Consider the following 18690-nt stretch of genomic DNA (forward strand, 5'->3'; position numbering starts at 1 on the left):
AATTCATCCTCAATCAATAATAAAATTAACTACTCATGGTTTGGAGTTCACAAAGAATAAAGAAAAGAGAAAGCAAACAAAAACCAATGTGTAGTGTATGTAAAGGTGTAAAAGTGTATGTAAAGAAAAGTGGAGAATTTCTCTATTTATAGGCTTCAATTTCCTTGCAATCCTCTTAGGAATAGAATCCCTTTCCCTTTGTAGCTCAACTTCCAAATCCAAGTCTTTCTCAAGTCTTCCATCTTCTCTTTCCAACTCCAAGCCAAATTCTTCATCCACTTCCAAGTCCAAGTCTTCACATCCATGAGAGAAACTCACACAAAAATCTGTAATTTTGAGTCGCCGGAAAATTACTCGGGTTCACCGGAATCCGGAATGAAACGGCACTGACGGCCACCTGAATATTCTTCTCCGTTTACAGAATATTCTGTCACGGTCCGTTAATAATAACTATCAAACTAACGGTCATCACTGGTCAAAGAGGTCAAGGTAGAGAGTCAGCCAGCTTGAGTCAGTATTCTTATTCAAAGCTGAGTCGGCTGACTAGTCGAGTTAGGGTTTACGACCCACTGAGATAACTCGCCAGAGCAAAGAGCTGGCTGAATTCTGTCTGTAATCAGAGCGTTTCTAAGGCCAATTTCAGGTCGATATCTTCATTTCCTGCACAATCCTAACATACATCTAAACTTTTCAAGCATTCACAATTCAATCGTTCTTCCATGCTTCCCTGCAACATCAGCATCATCATCTGCTTCTATTGCAATCATTCATAGCCACAAACTCATTCTTTCCTCTCTGAGATCGAAAGCAACTTCAATCAATGACAGTAACAGACTCATCTTCTTCTAGTCCTTCTCGGCTTCATACGTATTCCACCAGAACTTCAACAGACTACCATCTTCGATTCAACAGCAGGTTCATCACCATCTTCTCTGCAATTCCATCTTTCATCGAAACAGTGTCAATACCTTTCTCAATGCTCTCTCTCAAATCGAACCCATCTTCCATCATTTCAGATTCAGAATAAAACCCATCTTTGATTCGTTCTCAATTCAACGCAAATTCGTACCAATATTCACAACAGTAATAGCATATCATCGAACTGCAACCAAATATGTCTTCTTCTCTTCGATTCTCACAGTAAACCCTTACTTCATTTTGATATGATTTCTTCTCTATCGACTCCATCTCTATGATTCAATAGTAGCAGGTTTATTATCTTCAACAGATCCCATCGATTCAATCATCTCTGTGTTTTTGATCCATCTCGATCTCTCGGAACCAACGGCAGTCATAGCTGCTTTTCTCATCTCAATTTCAGGGATTGTAGAATTAGGTGAATGAGAGAAACACGTCTCTCGATTTAGGGTAAAGAGGTAGGGTTAGTTATTTAGTACCCGGTCACCTTGATAAGGTCCACCCCAGTGGGTGCCCTATAACCACAGCTAGTCTTTGTTTAATACTCCCCCCTTAACCTTGACTGGGCTCCAGATAGTGCTCACCCCTAAAATGACAATTTTGCCCTTTTTTCTCAAATTGGGTGATTTCTTCTTCTTTCCCGTCGTGCAACTCCAGAGTACCTAATAACTCAAAAATACGCGTAAAATACATAATTTACAAGAAAAATAGCGAAGAAGGCATAATCGATAGATATTAAATAGGGTATATTCTACACCTATCAATAGACATCAATTTTTGATTTCTTTCATTGATTGTATTAGTCTATTATGAATAAAAACCATTATGAATAAAATTATTTGATTTATAATTTTTCTTGTGATAGTTTTTGGTTTACATAGCCTATGCTTGAATGCTTTTATCTTATTGCTATGTATGATTATGGGATGTTTGATTTCGGTTTTATTACCTTAATATTCGATCTCATATTTGTGAACCCTTGTGGTTTGGGTAACTTTTTGATTTAGCAGGATTAAGTTCTAGCCCATGTTGGTAGGCTTTATCATAGAATTATGAGGGGTTCTGGTAGAAACAATATGTGAAAAAGTTACAATATGTTAAATCGGTTTTGGTTTAACATAAAAGCATACGTGTTTCGACGGTTTTCAACTTTTGCTTGCAATTGTTAAAACCGATTTTCAACCTTTCTCTGGTAAAGGTTGGTTGTTGTTATTCTTCTATTTTTGCATAAGGATGACAACATGATGATATTTCGATACTAATTCTCCCTATACGAAGATGCAATCATATTGGAGAAGTGGATGCAAAATTTGAGGTAGAAATCTTGTTAGTTAAATGTTTTCTTGTTTAAGAAAAGCCTGAGTTTATATCATATATATTTATTGCTTTTGCTTAACAAAATTCCGGTTCAATTGATGTTTATTCCATGATGTATGTGTGGATGTGTGTGATTCAATTGGTTCCGGTTAAGAAAAACTATTGTTATCTTGCTTTATTGTGTGGTATCAATTGTTTAGGCTTACAAAATTTCGGTGCAATTGAAGTCTTTTAATGTTTATGTTGATTCAATTGCTTCCGGTTGAGGTGAATAATTATGCAAGTTGATTTATGTTGGTTTGTATGAATTATTTATGGCTTAACGAAATAAAAGGATTACGGATGAGTTGTTTAGTCCAATTCGATTCCGGATAAGAGAAACTAGGTTAACTCTGATCTTAGTTAGTCTTATCGAAGTGAGGTATCGGTTATTCAAGTCTATTTGAATACCTTAACAAGAAATGCTAGTTAACTAACCTAGTATTTGTCTTGTTTAAAATTGAAAGTTCTAAGTTTATGGATAATTAGAACCTGATAAGAAAAATAGAGTTATCTTTATTTTGGTCTTATCGAATTAAGCGGTTGTTTTTGAACAATCGGTTTAACAAAGGGACTAAGGTGCTTAGTTGAGTTTTATTTTGCTAAACTAAATTGAAAAAATTGTTTCGGACAATTGTTTCCTTGGTAACATATCAAAATAAAACTACTTGTAGTTTCGATTTTGATATTGGTTACCAGAACAGGATGTGTGGAACCCTCTTGCCTAACTCTACAGGTTGCAAGTCTATTTTGAGATTTGTAAGATTCTTTTTGTGTTGTCCTTTATTTTTTTATTTTCTTTGTCATTTTGTGACAAAAAGGGGGAGAAATATATGAAGTAAACAAGTGATACTGGCATTGATTTTATATTGATTGGTATCACTAAGGAAAAGAACATTGGTGCTTAAACGTTTTATCTAAACGAAAGAGTGAAATCACAGACTAAGGGGGAATAACAAAGACGTGTGGTTTAAAAAAGCTAATACTCTTTTTCTTTGTTATTATAATGTCAACAGCGGCATTTTCAAGGATAGAATGTAAGAAGTTTACTGTGTTGTTGAATCGGGAATCAAGTGTATGTGTAATGAATTTTTGTAATTTGTTTAGCCATATGATGTAAGAGTTTTGTCACTAAAATTGACAAAGGGGGAGATGGTTAGAGCATAGCTCGGTTGAACCCACCAAGCGTTGGTATGTCAAGTTTGGTTGTCATATTTTAGTGAATCAAAACTCATGTTAAGAGTCGCTTGATTATGTACTATAGTCAACTTCGTATAGGTTAGCTTGAAAGTATTAGGATAATGAGACATTACAAGTATTGTGAAGACTTGAAGATGTGAATAAGCAAGGAGCTACAACGACAACAATCATCCTTCCACTTAAGGTTAATGATATTTGACTTGAACTGTTTCATTCCCTAACGTATCTTTCAAGTCGTGCATATTGAAAACATAACTGCGAAGCATATTTGAACTCTAGATAGACATAGTATTAAGGAATACAATACGAGGATTATCGCTTAACCATTAAACTTTGTAGATAAGACATCGCCATAATCATTTGAATCCTATTGTGATTACATATGGGTATGAGGTGAGGATTTCATCCTAGGGAACAATGTTTTACATGTGTTCTAAGGAAGTAAGTTCATAAACTTATTTGTGAACCGAAAAGGAAATTTCCAGGCATTATTGGTTTTGTTATTTCATTGCATATCTTATGAACAACCAATATGTGTGATTGAGTATAACCGTTCACGACTTGTTTGTGTTCTTGGTAGAACTATTCACAAAGGCCTGACTTATGTATTGGTATGACTTTTATTAGTGAAACCTATCTTAAGTAATCACCTGAGATGGTATGATCGGGTTTGTGTTTTGTCGGACCAAATTTGAGAAAAAGGAACCGATCCTAGTAATAGGTGCAGTACATCACAAAGGGGAACCGATCCTTGTATGAGGTGCATCAAGTTTTATAGCAGAAAGGGGAACGATCCTATGAACATGTGCAACACGTTTTTAGGCAAAGGGGAACCGATCCTATGGACATGTGCAACACATATAATTTAGATACCATATATATGTGGGGAACCGATCCTAGTACCTACTCAACCGAATTTTGGAAATCTAGTGTGACTATGCACAATACTCACATGGAGGTAGGACCGAAACTTGTTTTGGTAGAACTGATAAACCCATGATTGTGATTGAATGTTTGTTTGATCAATCGCATAGTTCTTGAAAGTCAGATGAACTAATTCTAAACTTGTTTGGAAGTGTGGCAAATCGGTTTCAAGGTTGTAAGTGTGAAAGAGAACTTCCAAAGTAAGGATGTCGACATACTTTGAACACGTGCTGTGAATGTTTTTTTCTTTAATTGTTCAAAGTTATTCCTTAATATCTAAGGGAAGAGAATCCCAAGATCGAAACATAAATAAGTTAAAAATCTTTTAATTAAGGTTATTAATTTCATTTTGTAGGGAAATATAAGAATTAGTAATGTGCATTTACTAATTAGATTTTCCGAGAAATTTCGATCATTATTTTTGGACAGAGAATTTCCAACAATTATGGAAACCGAATTTGTGTTTTAATGACTATATTGAGAATATCTTCGGTTTTGGAAATTCCTTGGTGTCCAAACTTCCTTGTCTATAAATACCGAAGTTTGGATTGCTAGAAAACTAATCCTTCGTAACAACAGACTTCCTCTTTGTTGTTGTTACTGGTGTAGCCGCCTATTCGGAGAGGAGAGTAACCTAATTAGGCGAAATCTCTTACGGCCATTCAGTTTAAAGTCTTATATTTCCATTGGTGGGAAACTAGATAATTGCGGTTTATCTTTTGTTTTCGATTGATTTGATTGACTAACTGTGGTTGAAATCTGATTGAACCTAGTTTGTTTATGCTTGAGAATCTTCTCTTCTGATATAAGATTCACTCAAACTAGTTCAGAGTTTTGACGGGGATCTTTAGACTGTTGTTAGTTCTAAAGACGATCTTGTGATAATCCATTGTTAACAGACTTTGTTCTGTGCATGATTGATCACAAGAGATTCAAGTGATTGGGTGCAGGTTATTATTGAAGATCTAAGAAGATTTGAAGATTAAGAAGATATTGAAGATTTCTGATTTGTGGGTTCATAATCTTTGGTGTGCACAATACTTGTTTCGGTAAAAGAGGATCCATTTAATAATCGTTTTATCCTTGTGATAGATTTGATTGATTAATTGAGTATATCGGCATCAACTCAATTCTTTGGACTAAGAGTGTTGTTGGCTTAATCTTAAACGATTACTTCGGTAATTGAACATAAGATAGATCTAAGGACCCGACGAAGGAGTTTATGTTAAGATAAACGGAAGAACCTTTGTCCGACTCATATCACTTGGTTGAAGAGAGTTGATACCAATCATATTTGTTGTTCCTTTACTGTTTGGAATACGAACCAAAGGAGTTGTTCCAAGTACTTGACTTATTTATAAGTTGGAGGCGTGGGAATACATACGGAACTAGGTGAACTATAGGTTTAGTTGCTTGGTCTCAACTATACGAAGCTAGGTGTAATTTTGTGTAGCGGATTAATCCTGAGAGTATTCAATTTTGGACAAGGTCCCGAGGTTTTTCTGCATTTGCGGTTTCCTCGTTAACAAAATCTTGCTGTGTCATTTACTTTACATTTCCGCATTATAATTGTTTTATTATAACTAAAGTAAATTACACAAACGTTAATTCCTATTTACTTGATAAGTGAATCCTATTGTGTTTGGTTAAGTCCAAACCTTTTTATCAAGTAACATACTTCGTTGTTGTATTGTCTCGATCTCGTATCCATAGGCTATCACACGAAGTGTGAACCAATTAGTTGTATTGTCTCGGCTCAGTCCATAGACAATCGCTTTCGTAGAAAGGACTTATAGGTAGGAAAAGTTTTAGCTTGAGTTATATTTGGGTACCCTCGCCTTTTCAAGCTCGTCAACGCTATTAGACCAGTCATGAGACGACTAAGACGTTATTGACCCGATTAATTAGAGACGAACGTTAATTAATAGAAATTAATCTAACAACGATCTAGTTTCGAAAATAGTATCACTAGATAGGTCTCGAAAAGTTATGCGAGATAGACTACTCGAACGTGTCAATCGGATACCGGACGACGAAGATATTATCAGATTAAAGAGAAGGGAAAATAATCATTTTTGCATCTAAACCGTCTGGCTGCCCTTATCCTTTATCTGGGTGCCTTTATCATTTTCTTTTGTCCTTATTATCACCAAACGTGTCGAAGAGATGCATTTCTCTCTTTTTCTTCTTCTCTCTTTTGTTCTTCATTTCTTCCTCTTTGTCGAACTTAGTTCATAATAATTGAGTTGTTTTCGTGTGAGATATTCATAGAATCTTGTTAGTAAGTTAAATCAAAAGTGAAGATGTTGATTATGTGGTTGATTTAGATTGGGATGAGAATAAGAAGATGATGTAGATTTTGAATTGAGGTTAGGGTTTCTGGAATTAGGGTTCTTGTAGAACTGAGGATGATAAAGTGACGTTTTGGGATGAAGAATCGAGGGGTTATTATTGGATTGGCTAGGTGATGTTGTTCTAATGATGAATCGATCGGAAAAAGGTAAATCAGAGATTTAATTAGGGTTTCTTTTTTTATTTCTTTATGAAATTGAGTTTGCTTTGATGTTATATTTTATGGGTTTGTTCTTAATTGAACAATAGATGGTTGTATTAGGTTTAATTTTAGTTTCCTTAGGAAATTGAGTTTCAAATTTGGGTGTAGATGAATTGGAAGTAAAGAATAGGGTTGTTGTTAATTTGGGTTTCTTGAAGAATAATTAGGTTAATGATTTACAGTTGAGAACAAGGAAAATATGAATAAGTGTATGATGTTGATGATAATGGTGATTCTGAAGATTGAAAGTGGCTCTCAAAAAGAGCCTGAAGTTATTGTTGTTGCTGTGTATCTTGGTGGTTGTTGTTGATTGTAATTATGGTAGTGGATTTATGTTGTTATTGCAGAAATGGAGTTGGAGGTGGAAGTAGTTGGAGCTGTGCATGAACTGTATGGTTTTTTATGGATTGTAGTGAAGGTGAAGCTATTTTCCCTGGTGGTGCTGAAATGGTTAAGATGGATATCAGTGAAGATGAACATTAGGTGGAACACAAGTGATGATGGATAAGTTAAAAGAAAGATTGAACCGGGGTGAGGCAGTTCATTGTTTAGCTGTAGTTTCTAATGGTGCTGGTGGTTTTAAAGGTTGTGTGTTAGTTGAGTGTTAGATTTGGTTTCAGTGGTGGTGGTTGCCTGGAAATTAGAATCCCATGTGATGATGCTGGTGCAAGTATAATTTAGTAATAGTGACAGTTAGATGAATGTGTATGTTTGGTAGTTTTATTGAGTTGCAGATGAAGCTTTTGTTTTCCCAGAAAATCAACTGGGTTGGTAGTGATATAATTGGTCGTCCTGGTTGAAGTACAGAGATGTTTGGGATTTCAGTGGTGGACAAGAAAGAACAAACTGGTGTTGTTGGATGTTGAAATGTTGGTTTTCAATTGAATTTGTTTGATAGAAAAGGGGAGTGAGATTATAGAGTTTGATACTAGATTTCGAAGTGTGGTGGTACTGTTAGTAATGTCAGTAGTTAGAGAGAATAAAACTGGAAATGTAGATGTATGAATCGGTTGAGAAGAAATGAAGCTATTGATGCTATTGTTGAAATTCAGTTGAAATGCATATGGAAGTTAATGTAGCTTATAAAACGGTGTGTAGTTAATTTGCGTTCTTTGGTCTTGGCATGTTTTGTGTTGCATCATATTTGTGCATTAGAAGCTTGGCTTAGGAATTTGGCCTATTAGTCATCCTAGTCAGTCTAGCTGACTTATCTGACTCAGACCATCTGACTGAGATGAATCAGTCTAACCCTGAGTTGACTCATTAACCAGACTTGACTTAGTGGACCTTGACTGAGTTAACTCATTTGACTAGAGTTGACCAATTACCTTGGACTTTGACTGGACGTTGAATGTTAGTTGAACCATTTGACTATCAGTGACCGTTAGTTGACCCAGTTGGGTCAGCACTTGTGTAATGGGCTGAGTCTAGTGGACTTGGGCTTAGTGTCATGTATTCTTAGTTTGATATTTTGGACTCTTATAGTCTAAATTAGTATTTGGTTCCTTCTACAGAGTTGTAGATAATTATAAGACAAATATAATGGACTATAAAATCAACTTAATTGAATTAGTAAACTTTAGATGTGCTAAAGATGGAAGATGAAAAGGTTTAACAATTTAGATGGGCTTAGAACAATTAGATAGTTCACTTAGCCTATAACTAGAAAATTGTATGAGCTTGGATTTAACATATATTATTTGCGTGTAATACAAACTAGTTTTCCTTTACATTTTGGGATGGGTTTGGATTTTTAGAAACAACTAATATATGAGTTTTGGGAGTAATTACTTATCTTCAAAATGTGTTTCTTTCCATTGACTGGAAAGTGATTACAATCTTTACTTTCTGTTAGCATGAAAGGAAGAGGGTTTCGTTTTGATTGGTGTATAGAATGAGTTCCTTCACCGCACTTTATACCTAGTTTTTAAGCACTTGTGTAGGGGCATAGGGTATCCTTAAGTGGGTACTGAGGTGTCCAATATTACCATAGGAGGCGTAAAAGCATCCTATGGAATACTTTTTCATATAGGGGACTATTCTGTATGCATGAATGTTTACTGTTCTTTTAAATTACTTTCAAAAGATATTATATTATGTTTTGGTATTTGGAGAGAATGACTTGATATGTAGAGTGCGCGTTGAATGAGGTACTGGTAAGATACTGTTTGTGGGTAAAAACTGTTTCTGCTAGTTTTGGTCAATTTGGGTGTGTGGATGAGAAACGAGCCTAAACCTTAAACAAATGCACTGCACGGGAGTACTTTAGATTCGAGAGATCAATCTGTGCAATCCTGGCCTAAACCAAGAAATGGTCGTTCCAGGCTTGCTTTTGTCACAAAGTGAAGGAGAAGGGTTGGTCTTAGGGAGGGAAGCGAAGAAGGTGTTGAGACCAGAATGATTAATTCTGAAGGTGTGGCTATTTTATGACTGGTATCAGAATGTGGAACTAGCTTGCGAAATGTAAGCTATTAGTTCTTTGGTGTTTTCTAGATACTGTGTTGTTGTTAACCAAAAACTACTTTTTGGTTGAAATAGGTAGAACCTATTTATACAAGTCATATTGACCGCACCCTGATCTCGTAGAAAGTGGGAATGATTGAGTGATGGAGAAGTGGGGTAATATGTAAATGCCAAAGAGCACGTTCCCACTATGAAGGAGACGGGTTAGTTTACACCCACTACTTCTTGCCGCCACTAACTGCCATGCTTTATGACACTTTATTGTAATGGGCGTGTTGCACGTCGCACGCTGTAAAACGCCAGACCAATACCCTGATGAGCATCCCCCAGTTTGTGACATGTTTGATGTCTCGAGTGTTTTCGTGGAAAACATGTAGCAGTTTGCTATGTGTGGAAAGTCAAAGTTAGAAGACTTTCCATAGGAAAATAGTGCGTGACACTATTTAGGCTTTCCTTGGATGGTCGCCTAAGACTTGCCACAGGCCTGTCAATTCGGTGGAGAATTTGGATGGCAGAGATTGTAACTCATGAGAAAGGGTGGCTATTGATTATGGCCACATTCTGTTGGCATCTTTTACTAGCATAGTGGAGCTATTGGCACATGACAGTGACATGGTATCATGGCCAAAGCTAGGATTTGGCATCGTGGCCAAAATTAATGCTTGGCGGCATGTCCAAGAAAGGATTTGATGCCATGGACAAAATTAGGGCTTGGAGGCATGGCCAAGCTAGAATTTGGCATCGTGGCCAAAATTAGGGCTTGGCGGCATGTCCAAGCTAGAATTTGGCATCGTGGCCAAAATTAGGGCTTGGCGGCACGACCAAGCTAGAATTTGGCGCGTATTGGTGTTAGACCTAAATATGGCTTCGACAACATTGGATCCAGTTGCCATATCAAACTTAATGCCCTAGGGAGCATTACTTGGCTTGGTTGGCATGGAAACCTTAGCTAAGTTGGGGTTTGTCCGAACCTTAATTTGCGCGTGTAGCATGTGACCGCGGCACGATAACGTTTTTTGTGCAAACGGCGCCATGGCCATGCCAGAGGAATTATGGTGAAGCCAGAATGTGGGGATGGTCACAGGAGCAAGGGCGGCTATGAGTGGCCATAGCATGGCGCCATTTTTAGGGTTTCTCAGTCCCACATGGCTCGTGGCATGTTGTGGGGCCCAAAATGGCGTAATTTGGGCCACGACCAAAGTGAGGATTTCAACTAATGCCACTAAAGGAAACCGTGTTCTAGTTGGGAAACCTTGACCAAAATCTGTTATGGCGTTGGCCACGACTAGAAAGTGAGTTAGCACGTAGGCGCGTTATTTATGGCATGTTGGCACGTTCGGCATGCTATTGTGGCAAAGTGGAACGTTTGGCATGTTTGACATGCACGTTTAGTGCATTGATGCGGAATGGCATGTTTGGCATGCCATTAGCATGCGGAGCGGGATGGTACGTTTGGCATGCCATTGGCATGTCAGCGCGGTTTTGGAAAGACAATTTTGCATTGTGACCATCTGGCGAAATTTTGCCTCTTTTAATACTGTGGAAAGTTTAGAGCGACCTGATTGATCGATAAAAAGAGGGGCCGACCAAGCATGGGCGTGGCCACACTTCTAGGTGCACTAGCGGATTTAAAGTGACCTGATCAGTCGACAGAAAATAGGGCCGGTCGGGCAACTTGGGATGTGGCCATTTGCAAGTGGTGTCGGCTGGCCTATGGCATGGCCACACCTCCCTTTGCTGCTTCTCTTATTCCGTGGATCCTTTTATTCCTTGTTTTCTAATTTTGGGTAAGATTTTGCACCTACTAATCCATGGAAGATTAATTTCCTAGTTTACCTAGGATTAATTTCGACCGGCGGGGTCTAATACACTAGGCAGGGCGCAAAACCCCAATTTTTGCAAATTAGTCAGGGTAATATCTGAATCTTGTGAATTATCACAAAATTGATTGAATTCCATGTGTTGACACAGAGTTCTTTATGTTTATTTCCAGAGAGCAGTATGCTTTTCAATTGAGTACTTTTATGCAAGGACCTTAACCTTGATACTTGGAAATTTGTGCTACTCTGCTGCGAGTGAACACAAATTGTCATGCCATATCAATATTAAGGATTCATCCGGGGAACATAGCATAGGAAAAATACTCAGCAGGCTCCGGCATTAGTGAGTAATGCAGCTAGGAGCTTATATACTCATTAGTCTCTATACTAGTGAAAAATTCATCTAGGAGCTTGAGTTTCAATATAATATGAAGAGATACATTGGAACTCATCATATTTTGATATATTCTCCAAATTCCCTGCGGAATATAGACATATCAATATCTACTACATCTGATGTCGGGTCAGGTAGATAGACTTTTACAGTTCTCGCCCTATACTAAAAACCACCATCAACATTAAGTCCCCTGCTTAGCACGTAACAGTTGCATTGTTGCGGGGTATGAATGAGATGGTGAGAGTCAAGGATAACAAATCGAAAGGGCATGACATGAAGATGTTACCAGGAAAAAATCTGACTGACCTTTGGCAAGAGGCATGAACAGTCCGTGATCTTTGTGTCAACGAACCTATGGCTTGGCTACGGAGTACTGGTGTTATAGAGCGTTGGCGCCGTGGAATATTGCAAGTTGAGCGACTGGCTTGGATACGGAGTATTGCAGGTTGAGCGGCTGGTGTTCCTCGTGCTGGCGTTCGGTCATGGAGGTTCGTGCCATGGAGCGTTGGCGCTGCGGGCTCAGCTGCCTTCTTCCGTACATGGACCAAAAGGAAAATATTCCTTTACTCAAATTAAAAAAGCGTTATGTATACAAAAGGGCGTGCTAACTTCCTCCCCTTTTATTATTCGATCGTCTACTTCTTTGTTCGTTTGCAGCAGCTCGATCATACGCGTGCCAATCGTCCTCGTATTTTTAGCTCTGAGTGTAATATCCATGAGTAGTTGATCAAACTTGGACATTTAGCTCGATGTGAAATGCTTTCTTTGTTAGCGGCGGTAGAGCGAGCGTCAAAGGCAACAAAGCAATCTCCAATAGTTATAATCAGCAGCAAGGCGATCCAGGAGAACTCAAGGTAGGTGTTGTTTTCTCTTTTGCGCATGTAGCCACCCAACAGTACTATCGATCTTCTCCAGAATGTGTAATAAGGTTTTGACTCCAGAAGAATGAGTATTTAACCTTTTCAGTGGATTTTAAAATTTACTAAACTCCATTGCACTCCCAGGATGGTATGCTCGGCAATGATCTGCCAGGGCTAATTTTGGAGAGTGTAGCGGCGTTGCTGATCTGTCCTTGACTTTAAGTTATTTGGTGTCTGGACTGCTGAGACGGTGTCTGGAAGGCTTATTCTTGCCTTTCTGATTGCGGTGATGATATGCTATGGATGCTTGTATGGTCGAAATCTTCTGGAACCGCTGGGTGAAGTAGACGAGCTGAGAGGCGTTCCGTTGCCGATGTGCTTCTCTCAAATCTTCAAGTACTTCATTCCAAGCGACATCCTTTGAACCATCTTCTAAATCTTAGACTATTGTATCGATTTACACTTTTTTCTGTTCATAGATCTGATGGCGTGGCCAGATATGTGAATATATCTCCGGTGTACTTTTCGAGTCTTTGATGCACGTGTACGGCTTTACGTTGAGAAATTTCTGCGGATCATAAAGCTTCAATGGTGATGATGTTGACATTAGAAATAACCTGATTGAGGGAAGTGAAGGCATCCCATGCTGGTAGTCCCCATGTGTAATTATCCTGAGCCTATTTTCACTGAATCTGACTTTGTCGGCGGTGTTGCAGACATGATGTGGTGGGTTTGTTTGGCTTGCTGAGGCGTTGGAGCAGCTTCGGCTTCTGGAGAGAACGTTAAAGTGGATGCTTCTTGAGCAAAGTTGAAGCGGCTTCTGGAGCGAACGTCGAAGCGGAGCGGCTTCTAGAGAGAACGTTCTTTGACCGTGTCTTCTGAGCTTTGATAGTGAAGGGATTCCATGTAGAGCCTCAGTCCCCAAATGCGCTTTATATGTTTCTATCTTGCATGGTCGGTGGGTTGGCCATGATAAAGATATCACTATCTTGCATCCGTACTGGTGACTCTATTACTTCTTCCATGTGAAACTAAAATATGGAGAAATACGGATTACCTTGTAGTGGTTGTTTCTATGGTGAAGCTCTAGATGGTATCAACAAACGAGCATCAACGGTTCTTGGTAGCAGCTTGGCTAGACGTGATCACGATCTTTGACAGGGAGGAGTGTGGCGGCTACGACACGATCCTTGGAAGGAAAGAGTGGCGGATACAAAACGATCCTTGGCAGGAAGGAGTGGCGGCTACACGGCACGATCCTTGGCAGGAAGGAGTGGCGGCTACGACACGATCCTTGGCAGGAAGGAGTGGCGGCTATGTCACGAACCTTGGTAACACGCAAGGATTTTCTCGGACATTATGGCCCAAAAGAAAGATTCCTCCTTTTCAATATAACTCATGTCCGTGAGGTTATTTCTTCTTGTCCTTCTCTTTTCTTATTTCGGCGAAGTAGCTCTTCCATGATTCTCTGTGTGCGTCAGCTTGCCTATTGTTGCTTGCCTGCGACCTTGGTGTGTCGACTTGATGAAAATTTCAGATTCGTGTCTTCTCGCCAAAACGGCCGCAAAATCTTCGTCCAATCTCGGAATGAGGTGATTGGCCTCTCATTATTTTTCTAAGAGGAAAATCTAACTTTTTCAAAAATAATTTATTTATTCGGAGTCTGTTTGGTGGGTGAAAAATACCTGACAGCGAGAATTCACAACTTTCCAGGAAGAATTCTGTAGGTTTTTAACTGTCACGTAATCGAGAATTTCGGCTTCTATTTACAGATCGTTCATAGGATTGATGTTACCTTTTAGTATGTTGTAGAGGACTTCCACACGAATCGTTTGCTATATGAATCACTCCTAGATTCTTCACCAATTAGCAGTAATTTCAATTCTTTCGGAGGGCAGTGTAAAAACGTTTCTGGGAAGAAAGTTGAAGCGACTTTTGGAGAGAACGTTGAAGCGACGGCTTCTGGAGAGAACGTTAAAGCGGATTCTGGAGCAAACGTTAAAGCGGCTCCTGGAGCGAACGTTGAAGCGGAGCGACTTCTGGGGCAATCGTTGAAGCGGCTCCTGGGGAAATGTTAAAGCGGAGCGACTTCTGGGAAATCGTTGAAGCGGCTCCTGGGGGAAACGTTGAAGTGGATTCTGGAGCGAACTCTAGTGAGGGCGCCATTAACTATTGACTTCGAAAAATGAGTTGATACGATATGGGAGATGGGAAGACGACACATCAATAGTGTTGGATTTTTCTGTTTAATTTTACGTTGCAACTCTCTGAATCTTGACGGTTACAATGTTGAAGTCGGAGGCCGCGTCAATCAGTGCGCTTTCAAACTCGACACCTTTCAAGTGAGTAGTAGTTAGGAGTCCCAAGTTACATTCGTTGCGCCTTGGAAAAATAGAGAATCTCACACATATGCTCCATCATAGATTACACGGTTTTGTAAACAGAGTCCCCAGAAAGCATTAATGCACAACTCCACCAACTGGTGTTCAGCCACATTTGGATCATGACAAGAATTTTGAATCCCTTGACATAATCATTCAGATGTTCGTTGTTTCGCTCCTTCTGAGTTGTGGACATGTCCGTCTGAGTTTTGGAAAGAACTTCTAGTCTCCCCATTAAATCGATAAATGGTAACGGGAGGTTGGTTTCCTGTGGATCCTCCAGTCTCACGAAAAAGTGGTAGCAGCCCTGGTGATGATTGGAGGCGTCATGTTCGAAAAAATATTAGGTGTAGCGGAGGCTCTGGCTCTGGTAATGGGAGGCGTCACGCCAGAGGGGATGCTTCCGGTATCGCTGGTGTTGGTGTTATAGGATGTAACGCCATGGTATATGTTGACTGCACTTGCGGACGGTACACTGGTGTTGGCCATTCCATTTTTTCTCTCGTCCGTTACAGCCACCTACTCTATTCGCTTATGGGTCTCTCCACAAAGCTGAATTTTCAGGTTGCAAATCCGAGTTTATTGTGTGACGCAATCCTGGCCGCGAGAAGTCCCCAACCATCCTTTATTGTCTCTGTAACATATCTATGTCGATTCGCGGCAAGACGGAGAACCTCCAGTCCCCAGGTGTAATTCCCATGAATCAATATTTTCCTGGACAATGCGCTTCAGAGCGTTGCATTCGTTGGTAGGATGATGAATAAACCTATGATGGAAGCAATATCTTGAATCTAGCATCTCCTGATCAGTTGGTGGATGCCTTACCGGGGGTAGTTGGACTACTCCTTCTCGTAACCGAATTTCCAGTAACTCTATAACTCTTCTGATAGGCAATGAGAAGCGTGGATATTTTGATTCTGGCTTCAGCAAAGCAGTCGTGCGGACTATTGGACAACTCTTTCAACTTCTCCGAGGGTTTGGAGATAAAAAATTTCCAGCAAGGTTTCATAGGCCGGGTTTTTACCTTTGTCTTGCAGATGTTGTGGCGCACCTGGAAAGTCTTCTCCCCTGGTCTTGTGAAATTTTCATGGATCTCTGTGTTGGCAGAATCCAATTGGCCGCTCTTCTGCTGCTCCTTCATGATGTGGCTACGTGCTCTGTCAGCATCCTCATTGGTACAGGCGCATGTTTTAGCCAAAGATTTAACATACTTCGTATTACTCTTGAAATTGGCGGGATCCTTCGGATAAGCCTTTACTGATTGTTCCCACAATCTTCTTATTACACTCTTCAGCGTCTCGTTTTTCCGCCTGATAATATCGACTTGGCTGGCAACCATATCCTCTAGCATTTTTGTCATGTCTTCCGTGGTAGTTGGATTCTAGTTATTCATTTCTTCTGCAAGGTTCTAATGACCAGAATACATCTTGAAAGAATCTTTGACTGAAATGGGTTTCAATTAGCGATTGAATTGGGCCTAAGACCAATTGGGTTTGAAATGAAATTGAGAATTGAATTTGCAACCGAGAGATTCAATCTCCCAATGTGGTCGCCAATTGTTTGTGGATAAAAATTGTTTCTGCTAGTTTTGGTCAATTTGTGTGTGTGGATGAGAAACGAGCCTAAACCTTAAAAAAATGCACTGCACCGGAGTACTTTAGATTCGAGAGATCAATCTGTACAATCCTGGCCTAAACCAAGAAATGGTCGGTCTAGGCTTGCTTCGGTCACAAAGTGAAGGAGAAGGGTTGGTCTTAGGGAGGGAAGCGAAGAAGGTGTTGAGACCAGAATGGTTAATTCTGAAGGTGTGGCTATTTTATGACTTGTATCAGAATGTCGAACTGGCTTGCAGAATGTCAGCTATCAGTTCTTTGGTGTTTTCTGGATACGGTGTTGTTGTTAACCAAAAACTCCTTTTTGGTTGAAATAGGTGGAACCTATTTATACAAGTCATATTGAACGCACCCTGATCTCGTAGAAAGTGGGAATGATTGAGTGATGGAGAAGTGGGGTAATGTGTAAATGCCAGAGACCACGTTCCCACTATGTAGGAGACGGGTTAGTTTACACCCACTACTTCTTGCCGCCACTAACTGCCCTGCTTTCTGACACTTTCTTGTAATGGGCGTGTTGCACGCCGCACGTTGTAAACCGCCAGACCAATACCCTGATGAGCATCCCCCAGTTTGTGACATGTTTGATGTCTCGAGTGTTTTCGTGGAAAACGTGTAGCGGTTTGCTATGTGTGGCAAGTCAAAGTCAGAAGACTTGTCGTAGGAAAATAGTATGTGACACTATTTAGGCTTGCCTTGGCTGGTCGCCTAAGACTTGCCACAGGCATGTCAATTCGGTGGCGAATTTGGACGGATGAGATTGTAACTCATGAGAAATGGTGGCCATTGATTATGGCCACATTCTGTTGGCGTCTTTTAATAGCATAGTGGAGCCATTGGCACATGCCAGTGACATGGTGGCATGGCCAAAGCTAGGATTTGGCGTCGTGGCCAAAATTAGGGCTTGGCGGCATAGCCAAGCTAGGATTTGGCGTCGTGGCCAAACTAGGGCTTGGCGACATGGCCAAGCTAGGATTTGGGGTCGTGGCCAAAATTAGGGATTGGCGACATGGTCAAGCTAGAATTTGGCACCGTGGCCAAAATTAGGCTTGGCGGCATGGCCAAGCTAGAATTTGGTGTCGTGGCCAAAATTAGGGCTTGGCGGCATGGCCAAGCTAGAATTTGGCGTCGTGGCCAAAACTAGGGATTGGCGGCATGGCCAAGCTAGAATTTGGCGATGTAGCCAAAATTAGGGATTGGCGTCATGGCCAAGCTAGTATTTGGCGCGTATTGGTGTTAGACCCAAATATGGCTTCGGCAACATTGGCTCCAGTTGCCATATCAAACTTAATGCCCTAGGGAGCATTACTGGGCTTGGTTGGCGTGGAAACCTTAGCTAAGTTAGGGTTTGGCCGAAACCCTAATTTGCGCGTGTGGCATGTGATCGCGGCACGATAACGTTTTTTATGAAAACGGCGCCATGGCCACACCAGAGGAATTATGGTGAAGCCAAAACGTGGGGATGGTCACAGGAGCAAGGGCGGCTATGAGTGGCCATAGCATGGCGCCATTTTTAGGGTTTCTTGGTCCCACATGGCTTGTGGCATGTTGTGAGGCCCAAAGTGGCGCAATTTGGGCCACGACCAAAGTCAGGCTTTCAACTAATGCCACTAAAGGAAATCGTGTTCTAGTTGGGAAACCTTGACCAAACTCTGTTATGGCGTTGTCCACGAAAAGAAAGTTGGTTAGCACGTAGGCCCGCTATTTATGGAATGTTTGCACGTTCGGCAGGCTGATGTGGCAAAGTGCCACGTTTGGCATGTTAAGCATGCACGTTTAGTGCATTGACGCGGCATGGCATGTTTGGCATGACATTAGCATGTGAAGCGGGATGGCACGTTTGGCATGCCATTGGCATGTCGGCTCGGTATTGAAAAGCCAATTTGGCATTGTGACCATCTGGCGCAATTTTTCCTCTTTTAATACTGTGGCAAGTTTAGAGCAACCTGATTGGTCGATAAAAAGAGGGGCCGGTGATGTGATTTGTAGATAGTGGTAAAAGTGGTTCGATTCTCAGACTTGCGAAGGATAAAATATAGACTTAAATTCTAAAGCAAAAATAGAAAACAAACTAAAAATTATCACAAGCTCAATCAAAGATGATATCAATATTAAAAGAACACTGAGGCTAAGATTCCACTATTCTCCAAGTTCAAAGTGATTTAATCCCAATATTTATATTTATGCAATTTTCTCGTTCAAGT

The sequence above is a fragment of the Papaver somniferum genome, chromosome 6, assembly GCF_003573695.1.
Source record: "Papaver somniferum cultivar HN1 chromosome 6, ASM357369v1, whole genome shotgun sequence".
Taxonomy (NCBI): domain Eukaryota; kingdom Viridiplantae; phylum Streptophyta; class Magnoliopsida; order Ranunculales; family Papaveraceae; genus Papaver; species Papaver somniferum.